This window comes from Pithys albifrons, chromosome Z, assembly GCF_047495875.1.
Source record: "Pithys albifrons albifrons isolate INPA30051 chromosome Z, PitAlb_v1, whole genome shotgun sequence".
NCBI classification, from domain to species: Eukaryota; Metazoa; Chordata; class Aves; order Passeriformes; family Thamnophilidae; genus Pithys; species Pithys albifrons.
Window position 1 is genome coordinate 65,914,561 of NC_092497.1, and position 14,190 is coordinate 65,928,750.

Below are 14,190 nucleotides of genomic sequence, written 5' to 3' on the forward strand. Positions count from 1 at the left end.
ATTTTGGTCACCAGGGCACACCAACAGTGCTGTTTGCATGCTGGTGTCCGCAGGACCTCCAGGCCCTTTCCTTGAAATCTGAGATGGATCCCACAGGAACACAGCACAGGGCCCTCTCTGGCTGTTGGGGGTCTCTTCCAGGAGGGCTGGGGGGCCCTTGTGGGGTTTGGGGCAAGAATCTGTGGAACTGCCCAGACACTACAAGTTGGGGTTGTTGCCCAGCTTGTGAAAACGTTCAAGGCTGGTGCAGGTGTGTTTGGGGAAAGGATTAAAAGCAGCGATCTGGGAAGGGCCCAGCAAGAATGGGGCAGGGAGACAGGGTGGAGGGCACAGCTATGCTTTGTTTGCACAGTAGTCTGCTCCTTGGGTGGCTCCCTAAATCCCAGGATCCTGGGATTTAGAGCTTTGCTGTCTGACAATGACCGAGTCCAGATAAACAGATGGGCCTCATTCCCGGGCAGTGTCTTTTGTGAAACCTGTCCCCAGAAGAGCAGGAAAGCCTCTCCTGAATTCCAGCCATGGCTGCGGAGTTTGGGGCTGGAAGAGTCAGGCTGCTGCTGTAGAGAAATATCAGAGGAAGGCTCAGAGGGCTGACAGGGGGATGACCAGAGAGAGCCATTTGGCTGTGGAGGCACCAGCAGGGAGAGGGTTGTCAGCAAAGCCTGTGACCACAGACGTGGCTTTGCTTCAAGTCAGGTGGCCTGGCTGGTGGCCACAGGGCTTGGACAGCCGTGCCTGGTGCTTGGAGAGGGAAGGCTGGGAGAGTGGGAACCAAAGGGCCTCTGGTACAGCATCAATCTTAAAGTAGTTCATGGCACACTACAGACATTTTCCCCTTTGTTTTCCTACATTGTTGAGACAGGGCTAAAAAGCATTGCCTGTAGTGGCTTGCTTTGGTTTTGAGAGAATCCTGCTCTGAAAAGCTTTGGATCCTTGTTCAATGGCCAGGAAGCCAACAATCTTCCAGCACCAGCTCATCAAATTAAGAACCCCAGCCAGAAACAAGTTCCACACAGCTGCTTGCCACCTCTGCCCCACTGGGAAGGGAAGTGGGGTGGGGGGATTGGAAAGAAAAGGATAAACCTTGTGGGTTAAGATTAGAACAGTTTAATAATTTTAACAATACTACCATGACTAATAATAATAATCATAGTAATGAAAAAGAGAGACAAAATTACACGTCCCTCTAACTGGTGGGTTCACATGCAGCATCCCAAGTGGTTTGGAAAGATGCACACTCTGGAAAGCTTCTGGATGTGCATCCAAGTTGTGTGAAGGCCACAGGCCGCGCTCTCGGCCGGTCCCAGTGCAGGGCAGGTCCGTGGGCAGGGCCGGCCAAGCACTGCCCTGCAGCCTATGGGGCAGAGGGGTTGGAGGGCCCCGGAGCCCGGCCTCGGTGGGTCTGTGCCAGCGCCGCACTCCCCGTGCCACGAGTGCTGTGGGGCCGTGAGCGCAGGTGGTAGTGTCGCTGCAGGGACCTGCTGTGCAGCCTGTGCCTGGCCGCGGTGCCGGCGGGCGAGCTGAGCACGTACTCCTTGTAGTCGTCGTCTGCCCTCACCGCGTGCAGGATGCAGACGAAGTGGCGCCGGCAGAGCGGGCACGTGGCGCACACGGCGGCCCACTGCCGGATGCAGGTGAAGCAGAAGGTGTGCAGGCAGGTGCCGACGTGGGCTGCGTCGTCCATTGTGTCCAGGCAGATGGGGCACAGGCTGTCTGCCGCCGCCTCCCACTGCCCCTGGTTCGTGGCGGCCGTCCCGGCACAGCCGCTCTCCGGCACGGCCTCCTCGGTGTCGGGCGCCATGTTCTGCCAAGGTGCGAAGTGCCTGAGCTCCTCGGGCGCCAGGAACGGAGCAGCGGAGAAGGCCGTGAAGAGCGGGGAGAGAGGATGGGCAAAGGCCCCCACAGGGTCTCCCTGCAGGCCGGAAAGTGACCGCCTGGCCCCTCAGCTGCCTCCCCCGTGTGCCTCTCCCTGCGCTCCCCCACATCCCAGGGCAAAGCCCTGCCCCAGGCTGTCCCCAGCCAGCCAGCGGGACTGGGGCTGGCACGGAGGAGCCGCAGGAGGCGGTCAGGGAAGGAGGAGCCGGCTGCCAGCCCTCAGCAGTGCCAGGCCTGTGCCATCCTCCAGCCGGGGCCACACCCGCAGGCCCCACCACGGCTCTGCTGGGCAGTGACACTGCCAGGCACGGCCACGGCCCCGCTGAGGGCACACACTGCGGGCGGCACTCACAGGAGGCCGAATGGGCGAGCACAGGAGCCTGTCCAGCCCGGGGGGGAGAGCCCTGGCCTCACAGCATGGCCGTCTGTGGTGACCCCCAGTCCAACCTGAGGCGTGTCAGGTCCTGTGGTGAGAGCCTCGTGCCTCAGCTCCTTCTCCAGCTGAACTGCCTCAGCTCCCCCAGCTTTTTCTCATAGGAACTGCAGTTCCTTCACTGTGTTCGTGGCCCTTCCCTGGGCTCCCTCCAGCGGCTCCTCCTCTCGGGCACTGCAGAGCCCAGGGCTAGGCAGAGCTCCAGGTGCTGCCCCCACAGCCCCCCTGGGCCTTCTCTGCCCACGGGCCCCGTGTTGGTGCCTGGGGTTATTCCTCCCAGGCATTTGGCATTTCCTTTGGTTCCTTGCTGGCACATGTCTCCGGCCATTGAAATTAAATTGTTAAAAGAAAACATCTGTTTTGGGAAATGAAAGTGGTAAGGCCATGCTAAGAATGTCTAGATTAAAAGGTAAAATCAGGTGGGGAAATAGTATCTTTTTCTTTAAGGGAGGCCAGAGGAAAGAAGAAAAAGCATGCAGAATTAAATTATCATTCTTCTTAAAGGCAAAATATTGGGGTGGGGGAGCGGTTTGGGCTTCAGCTGTACTCTCTGCTGAGTGAAACAAGGCAGTTGTACTGGTATGTCATTGCTCTCTGATATATAAGTAAATATAGACATTATTGGTAATGCAGGCTTTGATGAATGAGACTGTGTACACTAAGAAAATTGTGCATTTGTGTTAAGCAGCATCACAATTTGACCATCTAAATGTAAACCCTATTTGAGACAAGGCATATTTAATCTACTACCTAAATAGTGATAAAGGCAGCCTGTGTCCTGTGTCCTGCAGGACTTTACATTGAGGCAGCAAATATGTTTTACCTCATTTAAAATTAAAGCACATATTTTGCCATAAAGATTTTATGTTAAAGATGATGGCACTCCAGGTAGCACACAGCATAACTGTATGTTGGTGACAGTTAATCAGAATGATTTAAAAACATTTTCATAAAAGCTTTATGGTAGAAACTTCGGGTGAGGGAATTAAAAAAAACCACCTGATGAAAAAAAGAGATTTGGCAAAATGATGAAAGGGAAAGGCCTGATTTTTCCTTCATTTTTTTCTTCACTTGAGTGAAAGGAAATTCTGTTTCTTTGAATGGTTTGTCATTTTTTTTCATTAGGAGTTTAAATTGAATGCAATCTCTGTTTACACGGAGCCTTTCTGTTTGTCTGTCATATTTGTTAGCTGGCAACTCATATTTTCTAGGAATGGGTTCAATTTTCCATGACTATTGGCAGATGTTTCTCTAGGATCTTCGGTGACAGTGATGTATTTGTTGATAACCGAGTGCTTGCTAAAAGGGACTTTGCTGCGTGTCAGTGAGTCTGGTTTTTGTTTGAGAGCTTTAGTGAACAGAAACATACTCCCTTTCTTTCAAAACATCTAAGGGTAATTTCACTTTATTTTGAGTGCATACTTCAAACAATGAATTTTTCTTTGGTTCAGTTACTCTTTCCTCTTCATGGTACATGAAATGCATATAATACTCTGGTTCCACTTCTTTGATTCATATTTTTACAAGTTGTGTATTTGAGTATTTTTAATAGATGAGCTCTACCCACACTTGCTGCGAGCATGCTGGTGGCTAAAAAGACCCATCAAAAATCTTCGTTCATGAAGCTAAGCCACGATGATGATGATGATGATGAATAGTTGAGCCTAGTGTTCCAAGATAATAGACATTATAATTTGGTTGTGAGTAGATTTCATTCTTTAAGTATTGTTCTGGTTTTGTACTCAACTTGCCACTGCAGTACCCTGATAGGAACATTTGAGGAGTGTAATGGTTTGACCCATGGCTTCCTCAGTAACCACTGTATCTAAGGAAGTTACAAGTATTCCACAGGTGTCTTCCACCTAGCAGGGGAGAAGGGGTTTTGTTTGGCTTTCCTTCCTTGGCTGGGGAGCTGGTGGGAGGTGCTGGAGTCTGATCCCTCTGGTTGTTGGTGGTTCTCCTGTCCTGGGTGAGCTTGTTTCATGCTTGTTCCCCTTCCTTGAGGTTTTTAATTGTGTTTCTCTGTTTCGTTCGGTTCTTTTGGTTTGGTTTTGTTTCTTCTCAATTTTCTCGTTGATCAGTTCCCTTTTCCCTTTTCCCTTTCCCCTGGGGGTGGGATCCTATGTACTTTGTATTCAGTGTGGTTTGTGAATGTTAGAAAATATAATTTATTCTTTTTATTGAGTTCAGGTTCTTTTGAGTGTGTTTCTTTTCAGTTTTTTTTCCCTTTCCTTTGCTGGGAAAGTTCTGGGAGGGGGAAGGGGGGCCAGTCCAGGGTTGGTAACAGCTAGGCCAGACCTGCGATAAGGAGTTTGGTTCACAGGCCTGTGAGATGGCTTGTAGCAAGGGCATGTCTGCGTCTTCACACAAAAAATGGAGATTATGAGCAATTTTTATTTCTTGGAGCCAAAAATTGTACAGGATTCTGCAGTTTCTGTTTTCCTGACATTATCTGCTACTTTCCCTTCTTGGACTACCTTCCCAAACGTAGACAACCAGTGTCACAAAGTCGCTCTTCTCAAAGTGTCAAAACAGCCTCAAAACAGCATTGTTCTCAGCCACAAGGTTTACTTAACACTGGCAGAAACCCTTCATTTGAAGTTCCTTCTAATTAGATCTGTTTTCTCTTTTTCTTTACATTGTTTCTGGAAGGTTTTTTTATTGGTTTGTTTTTTGGTTTTGGTTTAGTTTTTGGGTTTTGTTAGTATTGGAGCTATGGTTTGTTGGTTGTGGGGTTTTTTGGGAGGTTAACTTTTGTTTTTTTAAAATGTCACGATGCTTTATTGCTTATTAGTTTAGACGTACATAGTTGTAGAACATTACTAGCTATTTTCTTTCTGTCTTCTGTTAAGTGATGAACTACATAAATAGATAGCTGCAAATTATTAGAAATTGGTGAGGTTTTATTACCTTTTAAAATACATGGTAGGATCATATAATTTCTTTTTCACAAGTATTTTTCTGCTTTCCTTTTTTTTCTCTCTTTGTAATAGAATTTGAATAGTGGGACAGCCGTGAAAAAAATTATTTGAAGAACTGGGAAACTCATTATCTTTTCCTCTCTTCAAGTTTAGAATTTGGGTCTAATATGTGGAACAGGGAATTGAAAATATATTCCAGTGTCATTTCTGACTGTGCTTTGCCTTGTGACCATGACAAATAAGCCTTTCTTTGGTCTGGTTTCTTCTCTATTACCAGGAAGAAACACTAATAGTTGCAAAGCATTCTGAAATTCCTGGAATGGAGGTGTATAAAACTACACATTTTTTCATTATCTGTTGGAAGGTACATATGTTTTCTAAATATTGTTCTGCTTTGCTGAGCAAAAGTACAAATGAAACTGGATTTTAAGAGTTGTGCTGTCCTAAAACTGATTCCATAGATGGAGAATTTAGAATAAATCTGGTTGGTGTTAATTTCTGTAGACTTCTGTAAATTTTCAGTTGTGAATAACACTCAACAAATGGAGTTTCTTTGCATTCTTCTCCCTTTCCCAGGCAGAAGTCATTATGTAATGTGATTTACCATGGATAACATTGTTTTGCTGGCTTAATCATCCCTTAATTACAATGATCTAGATGCTAAAAGGTGAAACTGGAGAAAACTATGGCATGAAATTTTAGAACATCTTCAAAATGTCTATAAAAATATTTTCTGAACTTTAAAAAGTAATTTATCATTTTAATAGTCTAAGGGCATGTCTCTACTCCATTTTCTGTCCTGTTCTTAAGAAGCAGAACTGAGGAATGCTCCAGAATTCTAAGCTTTTATACAGTAATAGTATTTAGTTTTCAACATTATCTGTCTGTGAGCATCACCTTATATAAATGCAACTAAAATTTTTAATAGTGGCAGCTGTGTTTGGAGCTCTGTAAAGTCCAAGTTGTTGTGGAAGAAAGTTCTGTGTACTTACTTGGTTATGTTACCATGAATTTTCAATTATTGTTAGGTCCAAACCTTAATTTAAAAAAGACTTCTGTGAGTCCTGACAGTAATTTGACTTGGTGGAATTACTTAATGTGTTACCAGTAATTGGCAATGTCAGTAGTGATACACAGGTAGACTCACTGTGGCAGACAGTGGTCTAGTGGAGGTAACAGTTTATTTTAACTGAGAAATAGCTATCCAAAATAACAGAAAATTTCCTATTCCTCAGCCCATTTATTCATACCAGGTGTCTGTTTTACCATAATCCGCTTTAATCTGCAATATGTGTAGATCTAATTTGATGTTTCCCCCAGCTGGTATGTTGGAATAGAATTTTAAAATTGATTTACTTATCAATTTTCTCTTGATTTTGTTAAGAAAATAAAAGAAACGAGGTTTCCTGTTACATTAACTTCTTACCTGCAATATGTTTCAGGTATCCCTTTACTGTAATTAATGAGCTAAGGATATATACAATTTATAGGAATTGTTGGACTTGGGTCACTTGTGAATTCCTTTTTTTAAATGTTTGATAGTAGTAAATTTTCTGTAAGCAAATCCATGATAATGACTGTAAAATTTTGTGTCAACAAGATGAGCAGTGACGTGGTCATGTTGTCAGTATTAGGTATTGCACGACTACAAGTTATTGTTAATAATTTTTTTGTATTACATGTTATTGCACAAACTGGTTTTTTATGTTAGAAGGTATTATGGAATTGGTTAATTCTGGTCTGCTGCAAATAAAGATTAATTTCTTTAAAATAAATTCTGATTTCACATGTTCAGAATCATTCCATTTTAAAATACAGGAATTGGTAGGCAGTTCATGGTATCCGATACACAGTCCAAAAGGACTAAGAAAGGAAGCAACAGAGAGCTAAGAGAAGGATGGGGCAGGGGGAGTTCACACAGCAGAGAGGTAAAGGCTCCCAGTGAAGGGTTTCTCTTGTATGGGCATCAGAGATGGACAGTGAAGTGAACATGAGTGCAAGAGGAAAAGAATCCAGGCTAGAAATGCAGCCTAAAATCAGAATGAAGAGAAAGAAGTTAATAACTAATTACTAGATCTTTCAAGGAGTAAGACTTGTGCCATGCAAGATACCAGTAAAGGATAAAGAGAAAGAAGGACTGTGAGGTGGAACGTTTAAGAAAAGATGGGGTTTGTTTAGCTGTGACTTGTCACACTGTTTCTGTTGCCCAGCTTTCAGAGGAATTGGAGAAAACTGGCCATATTTTTTCAATGGCAACTGATGCTGATGGAATCAGTTCTACATAATATAAGTGGGGTCTTTGTGTAGGAATGTGTAGGTGGCATTATGTGTAAGTGTAAAGTAAATTAGAAACAGGAATCAGAAAAAACCCAGATATTTTGTGATGCACTATTTAAATATTGAACTATTTAAAATATATTGCAGACTATTTGCTTATGCATGTGTGAGTACAAACAATGAATTTCTTAGAAATATTTTTTCTGTTATATAAAAAGAACCTTTAAGAGTGTTGTTCTGAATTTACAGTTTTGCTGTGTGTGACTGGAGGTGTCAGGGAAAAGTGAGTGTACTCTCTCTATTTGCCAAAGGATGGCTTGCTTTCTTGAAGCTTGCACAGATGGCTAACTGATATCAAAGGTTTCTGCAACGCTGCCTACATGTTGCCAGAAGGTCAGTGTGAAAATATATCACAGCCCAACTCCTTAGAAAAGAATGGTTATTGTTACCAGGTTTTATTCATTCCTGTCCTCCTAACAAACACTGCTATCAACACTTCTTGTAGGGGTAGTCCACAGAAAGCAGTTCCAGTCGTAGCACCTTTAAAATGTTGTTTGTTTGTTTGTTTTTAATATATAAATACAGTTTTTACATTGTTTGAATATGATTCACTTAAGATACTGAAAAAGAGTGGAATATAGTACATGAAATAGTCCATTATGTGCAAGTGAAGCTAAGCTTGTAAGAAGAATCTAAATTATTTTAAATGTTTGTCTCCAATACACCATTGCCACTGTACAGTAAAGAAAGTTATAGTCATTATAAGAAGTTAGGAAGGAATATCACTGAAAAATACCTTGATGAAATAATTTTTAGAATATGCTTTGTGGATTGAGATTTACATTGCTTTTAAAGAACATTACCAGCCTAATACTTGCTGCATCCTGCTAATTTATGGCTTTTTTACATGTTTTGTAAAAATCCATTCTCTCTTTACAAAGAACAGAACTTTTTGTGGTTTCCTTTGTAAGTCTCCGCATGGCGGTCCACAGGTGTGTAGAAACAATTTAGGTGATGCTTCTTTTTGTGAAATGATTGTGTAAGTGAAGGAAAAAAGTTTAACCTCATAAAGTATCACTATTCTTCAAATAATACCTTAAAGGCTTTTAACTAAAACAGATTTCAGATATAGTGAAAATCACATTTTAATTAACAAGATCCAAGACATAGTGCAACATGTCCAAAATCCCTCAGATATTTTAAGTTTAGTCCGTTAAGTGTTGTAACACTGTAGTATAAAACCGAATGTTTTGGTGGAGAAGATGATTTTGTGGATAAAGGTGTAAACTCACATCTTGGAAGGTACATCACAGGTATACTTTGTTAAGCTAAAAGAGAAAAATGCGAATCGTAAAGGTGGGATATGCATTTCTGTTCTTAAAACTATGGAAGAAATACTACTCCCCTTCTAATAGTCAAATAAAATAAACCCTCTCTTTGCTTTCTGTTGCAGCCAAATACTCTACAGATGGAGTATTTTTATGTTAGCTTTAAAAATCCAGTGATTCTGTTTGATTAAAGAGTTTAATATTAATGATGAAAAGTTGGAAAGACTTGTAAGACACGTACTTGCTTCTAAAGATATGTTTGTCAAGGATTGTTCTGAGGTATTTTGGGTATTTTAAAGTAAGTCTAGAGACTTATTTACATACTCCTTTGTGTTTTGCTGAATGAGAGTCCTAAATGGGGAGAATTTAAATTTTATTTTAGTACAAAATAATTTTTCTTTTCTTCATTCACAAATAGTAGGCATTTGAAATAATAGAGCTGGCTGAGTGTGTCTCACCTAGATAATTTTCTCAAATCACAAATGTATTTCACATGTAGTTATGCCAATTAGTTAAAGTTGCTGAAATTTTTTTCTTCCAGTTTGTTGCATAAAGGATTGCAGCTACTAATAAATTTTAGTCAAAGTGCTTACCTCCAAGCTGTATCTTTATGGTGGAATAAATAATAACAATCTTAACAGTGCCATTGATGATGTTAATAGCAAGGATTTAATAATAAGATTTGTGAAGGAGTTCCGTTCCCTTGAATATTCTGATTGTCATACTCCTCTTTGACTGAAGAACAGGTATCAGACTAATTCTGTTGCACACAGAAAGTGATTGTTTCCAGTACAAAGGTGTGACATTTATCTGTGGCAGCATCAGCTGCATTTTACATGGTGGTCCAACTACTTTGATTTTGCACTTACTTTAAAAAATATTAGAAATTATTTCCGAAATTGCTGTGATTCATGGAACTATCACTGCTGTCAGTATTTCAGTAGACAGTGGTATGAGCATTTTGTGTCTGTGCCAAGAGGCCTCTTTAGAAGAATGACATTTAGTTTTGTTTTAGGGAGAATCTTTCAGTCACCTTTTTTTCTTGGAGTAGGAAGCCATAAAACTACCAGCTACGAGCTAATCAAATGAGAAATGAAGAAAAGTCAGTAAAAACCATCACCACCACCACCAAGAAGAACAAAAAGATCCTCCAGATTACTTATCAAAGAGTGACAGTGGTTTGTTTTTTTTTTTTAGCTTTTAAATTGAATAATTCTGGGGAATATGAGTAGAACTTTTTTTTCAGAATATATAGAATCATAGAATCATAGAATCGATTGGGTTGGAAAAGACCTCCGAGATCATCGAGTTCAACCCCTTGTCCAACTCTAGTCCATTTACCAGATCATGGCACTCAGTGCCACGTCCAGTCTGCATTTAAAAGTCTCCAAGGATGGTGAATCCACCACCTCTCTGGGCAGCCCATTCCAATGCCTGATTACTCTCTCTGGAAAGATTTTTTTTCTGATCTCCAGCTTAAATTTCCCCTGACAGAGCTTGAGCCCATGCCCCCTTGTCCTATTGCTGAGTGCCTGGGAGAAGAGACCAGCCCCCACCTGGCTAGAACTTCCCTTCAGGTAGTTCTAGACAGTGATGAGGTCACCTCTGAGCCTCCTCTTCTCCAGGCTAAACAACCCCAGCTCCCTCAGCCTCTCCCCACAGGGCTTGTGCTCCAGTCCCTTCACCAGCCTTGTTGCTCTTCTCTGGACCTGCTCCAGCACCTCAATATCCTTTCTGAACTGAGGGGCCCAGAACTGAACACAGTACTCAAGGTGTGGCCTCACCAACGCAGAGTACAGGGGAAGGATCACTTCCCTGGTCCTGCTGGCCACGCTATTTTTGATACAGGTCAGGATCCCACTGGCCTTCTTGGCCACCTGGGCACACTGTTGGCTCATGTTGAGCTTCCTGTCAATTAGTACTCCAAGGTCCCTTTTCTGCCTGGCTGCTTTCCAACCACTCTGTGCCCAGCCTGTAGCACTGCAGGGGGTTGTTGTGACCAAAGTGCAGGACCCGGCACTTGGCCTTGAACTTCATCCCATTGGAATCAGCCCATCTCTCATATGTGCTGTTGTCCAATGTGCTACTTCCAAGTATTTTTGCCTGTCTTCTGTATTTTCAGGCATTCAGTGGTACAGTTGAGCATGATTTTTCTCCAGTGCTTTTTACTCAGAAGTGAATGTTTTCAAAAGTTTTATAACTTGTAAAAAATTCTTCTGTATTTCTAAGTCCTGCCTGTTTTTTTTTAATATTTTGCAGTGGTTTTATTAAATTGTAGTGGGAACTGATCAAAGATTACTGAAAGACAGAAATTCTGTCTCATTTAGACATGCTTTATTTTGAGTCTTTTTGTGTATTATTAACATTGTGTCATAGAATATATTTTATTTCTTGATGTATTTTCTTTCTTAATGCTTCAGTGCTGACATAAGAAATTATTTTTTGCTGAGGCACTGGAAGTATTGGTGTTCAACAGCAAAATTTTTGCTTTAATAATAATTTTTTTGTCTGTAGCAACAGGGCTTGAATGTGAAAGGATTGTGTGTGATAAAGAGACAGAAAATCCAGTACTGCTTGCCTTTACATTAAAAGTGTATTTTAAAATGTTAAAAATATTACAGTGGACTTCTATGCACTTTTGCAGTGTACAGAAGTTTCTTAATTGCTTTTTTTGTTACTGTTCAGTATGACTGGTCAAGGACTTTTTGAATGAGACTTACTATATTAAATAGGTTTAAGTTTTCTACAGAGAGTATATATATGTCTGTATATGCACGTTCTCTGGAAAGGGAAAATTCTGATGGTATTTTGGGTAAAAACTGCAATTAAAGATAGCTGCATAAAATTGATTTCTTCCCCTTCTTTTTATCCCATCTCCCATTAGATGGCAGTGTTGTGAATATGCAGCATATTGATGTTGACATATTGAGAGGAACTCAAACGTTTTTTATACATCTCAGATTCCTTTTCATTATATATCTTATGAATTTCAAGAAGAAGAAGGGTGAACTAGAAATGATAGATGGAAGTAGCAGATAAATAAATTTGCATTCAGTGTAGAAAAACATAGCAAGTAGAAAAAGTGCATTCAGTTCTTTGTGTGTTCCAGCTTTTCTATGATTAAACACCCTCCTTGTTTAAAAAATGTAATAAAACTAGTTGTCGTATAAACCATAAAGCCAGGCTTTAGCCATTTACCATAACGAAGGTCTTGAAAAGTTTTTCCATTTAAGTCTGTTTTAGCCAATGAGTTTACTTTTAACTGAAAAATTTTTCTAAGGTTTAAGTAGCCAGGTTTTGGGAGTGTAGGGGTGCTGCAGCAGTGGCTAGATCAGGAGAACAGGCTAGGAGCTGTCTACACTTTGGACAGCACCAGATACAGCAGACTCCAAAATGAACCTGCTGCTGCCCAAAGCTAAGCCTATCAGCAACTCTGGTGGTGTTCATGTGATAGCAAATTTAGAAAGAATAAAAATCACCATGGAGGAGCTGTGCAAGTAAGGAGTGAGGAAAATGTAAAAGAAACATCTCTGCAGGCACCAGAGTCAGGAGTGAAGTAAAGCCTGGGGAAAATGGGCATGAGGCAATCACAGACTATTCTGAGTTGGAAGGGACCCCCAAGGATCATCGAGTCCAATTCTGAAGTCAATGGTCCATACAGGGGATTGAACTCATGACCTTGGCATTATTGCAACCAAGTTTTAACCAACTGAGCTAATCTCAAGGTCAAAGCTAGTGTTTGTTCTCATTTCTCTCTGTCTCTTATTAATTGGCAATAGGTTGATGTAATTCCCTCAAGATGAGTCAAAGATGGTAATTGGTCAGTGATGTTCCTGCCCTTATCACAACCCATGAAATTTTTCATCTTATTTTCTCCCCCTGTCCTGCTGAAGAGAAGAAATGAGAGAGGAAGTTGATGGACACCCAGCAGTCAGACAGGGTTAACCCACTATGATAGTTTATGTGCTGTAAGCATATTGATTTACTTAATGCAGTCACCTACTTTTAAGTATTTTGGAGTATTAGGTACAGTAACTTTAGTCTAAAAGTTTACTCAGCATTGTTATAGGGTTACCTAAGTGAGCCTAAATTTAGGCTTTAAATCTAGGGGTAGACCTGGACCTGTCAGCTGACTCGAGCTAGGCTGAGTTAACAGCTGACTGTTTCTAGCCAATATTGTATTCTATACCACATTACGACATCATTCTCCAAAGGACTAAAAGCCTGGGTAGGAGTCGCTTAGGCAGTTGCTTCTTAGCCTTTCTCTTGGGAGGACACACGATGCTGTCCCTGGGGGTATGGGAAGGACCAGGCCCACCAATGGTTCACCAGTTATCTCAGGAAAGTAAAATGTGTTGTTCTGGTTCTCTCCTTTCTGCTTGGGTTTGTCTCTCTTTTAAAGTAATTTGTAGTTAAGATAGTAGAATTTGTGTGTTCGTTAGGAAGTGGGGAATTGTTCCTTGTTGTTTCTAACTTGTGTGAACGTGTAATGTACTTTTCTTCTAATTTCCTTTCTGTAAAAATACATGTGGTGGTAGCATAAACGTAGTTTGAAGGGGTTTTCCCTCCTTCTTCTTCTTTTCTTTGGTGGGCGGAAAAAGGTTTTTCTCTCTGTTCTTTGGGGAGTTGGCAGTTTGCTAGCTCAAACCAAGACAAGCATCTACAGTGTTTCAAGTGAAGGCTCCTTCGCATTTTCATGACCACTGAGATTTTATTTGAATAGATCTAACATATTCTACTCACCTGCATAATTTGAAAAGAAGAACCATATAAAAATTCTTTGGGGAACTAAACTCAGGGACTAGAGTAAAGTTGATGAGCAAAGTATTTTAGGGTCTGCAGTGCAAAACAGATTACGTGGTTATAGAACACCCTTCTAGACCTCAGGCATAATGCTTTTCTTTCTTACTTCTTTTTCACTCTTTCTAGAAAAAGATGGGGAAAACTATTGCTTGATATGGTAATTGTATGGATTTGTTTTGAAGAGTTCGGTGCTGGGACCGTGTATGCCTGTAAAGACCTTTTGGTCAAATGGACACTGCATGAGTTATTTAAAAAAAAATTGTGATATCATGTAGGATACATGCAATCTCTGAATTCAACATGGTAGTTTGCTTAAAATTATCAAAACCAGCTAACAGAGCAGAAAGAAATGTTGTTCCTTTTTGGTTGTAACCTGTGGGTGTTAATGAAACAATGGAATGTTCATAAGTAAGTACCTTTGTGGAATCCTAGTGTGACACATTTGTTCAAATAGTATCTTCTCTTGATTAATTCTTTCCACCTGTAATTGAGGGAAAAAGGAAAATTTTTATTAAAGTAGAATTGATTTTCACGTTTGGGATTTTTGTTCTGC

At 41.2% G+C, this 14,190-nt stretch overlaps 1 protein-coding gene across 3 annotated transcripts in view; it reads left to right on the forward strand.

Annotated features, from left to right (window-relative positions):
• KDM4C (lysine demethylase 4C) overlaps positions 1-14,190 on the forward strand; it is a 259,388-nt gene that overhangs the window by 118,263 nt on the left and 126,935 nt on the right. The gene's annotated exons all lie outside the window — the stretch shown is intronic.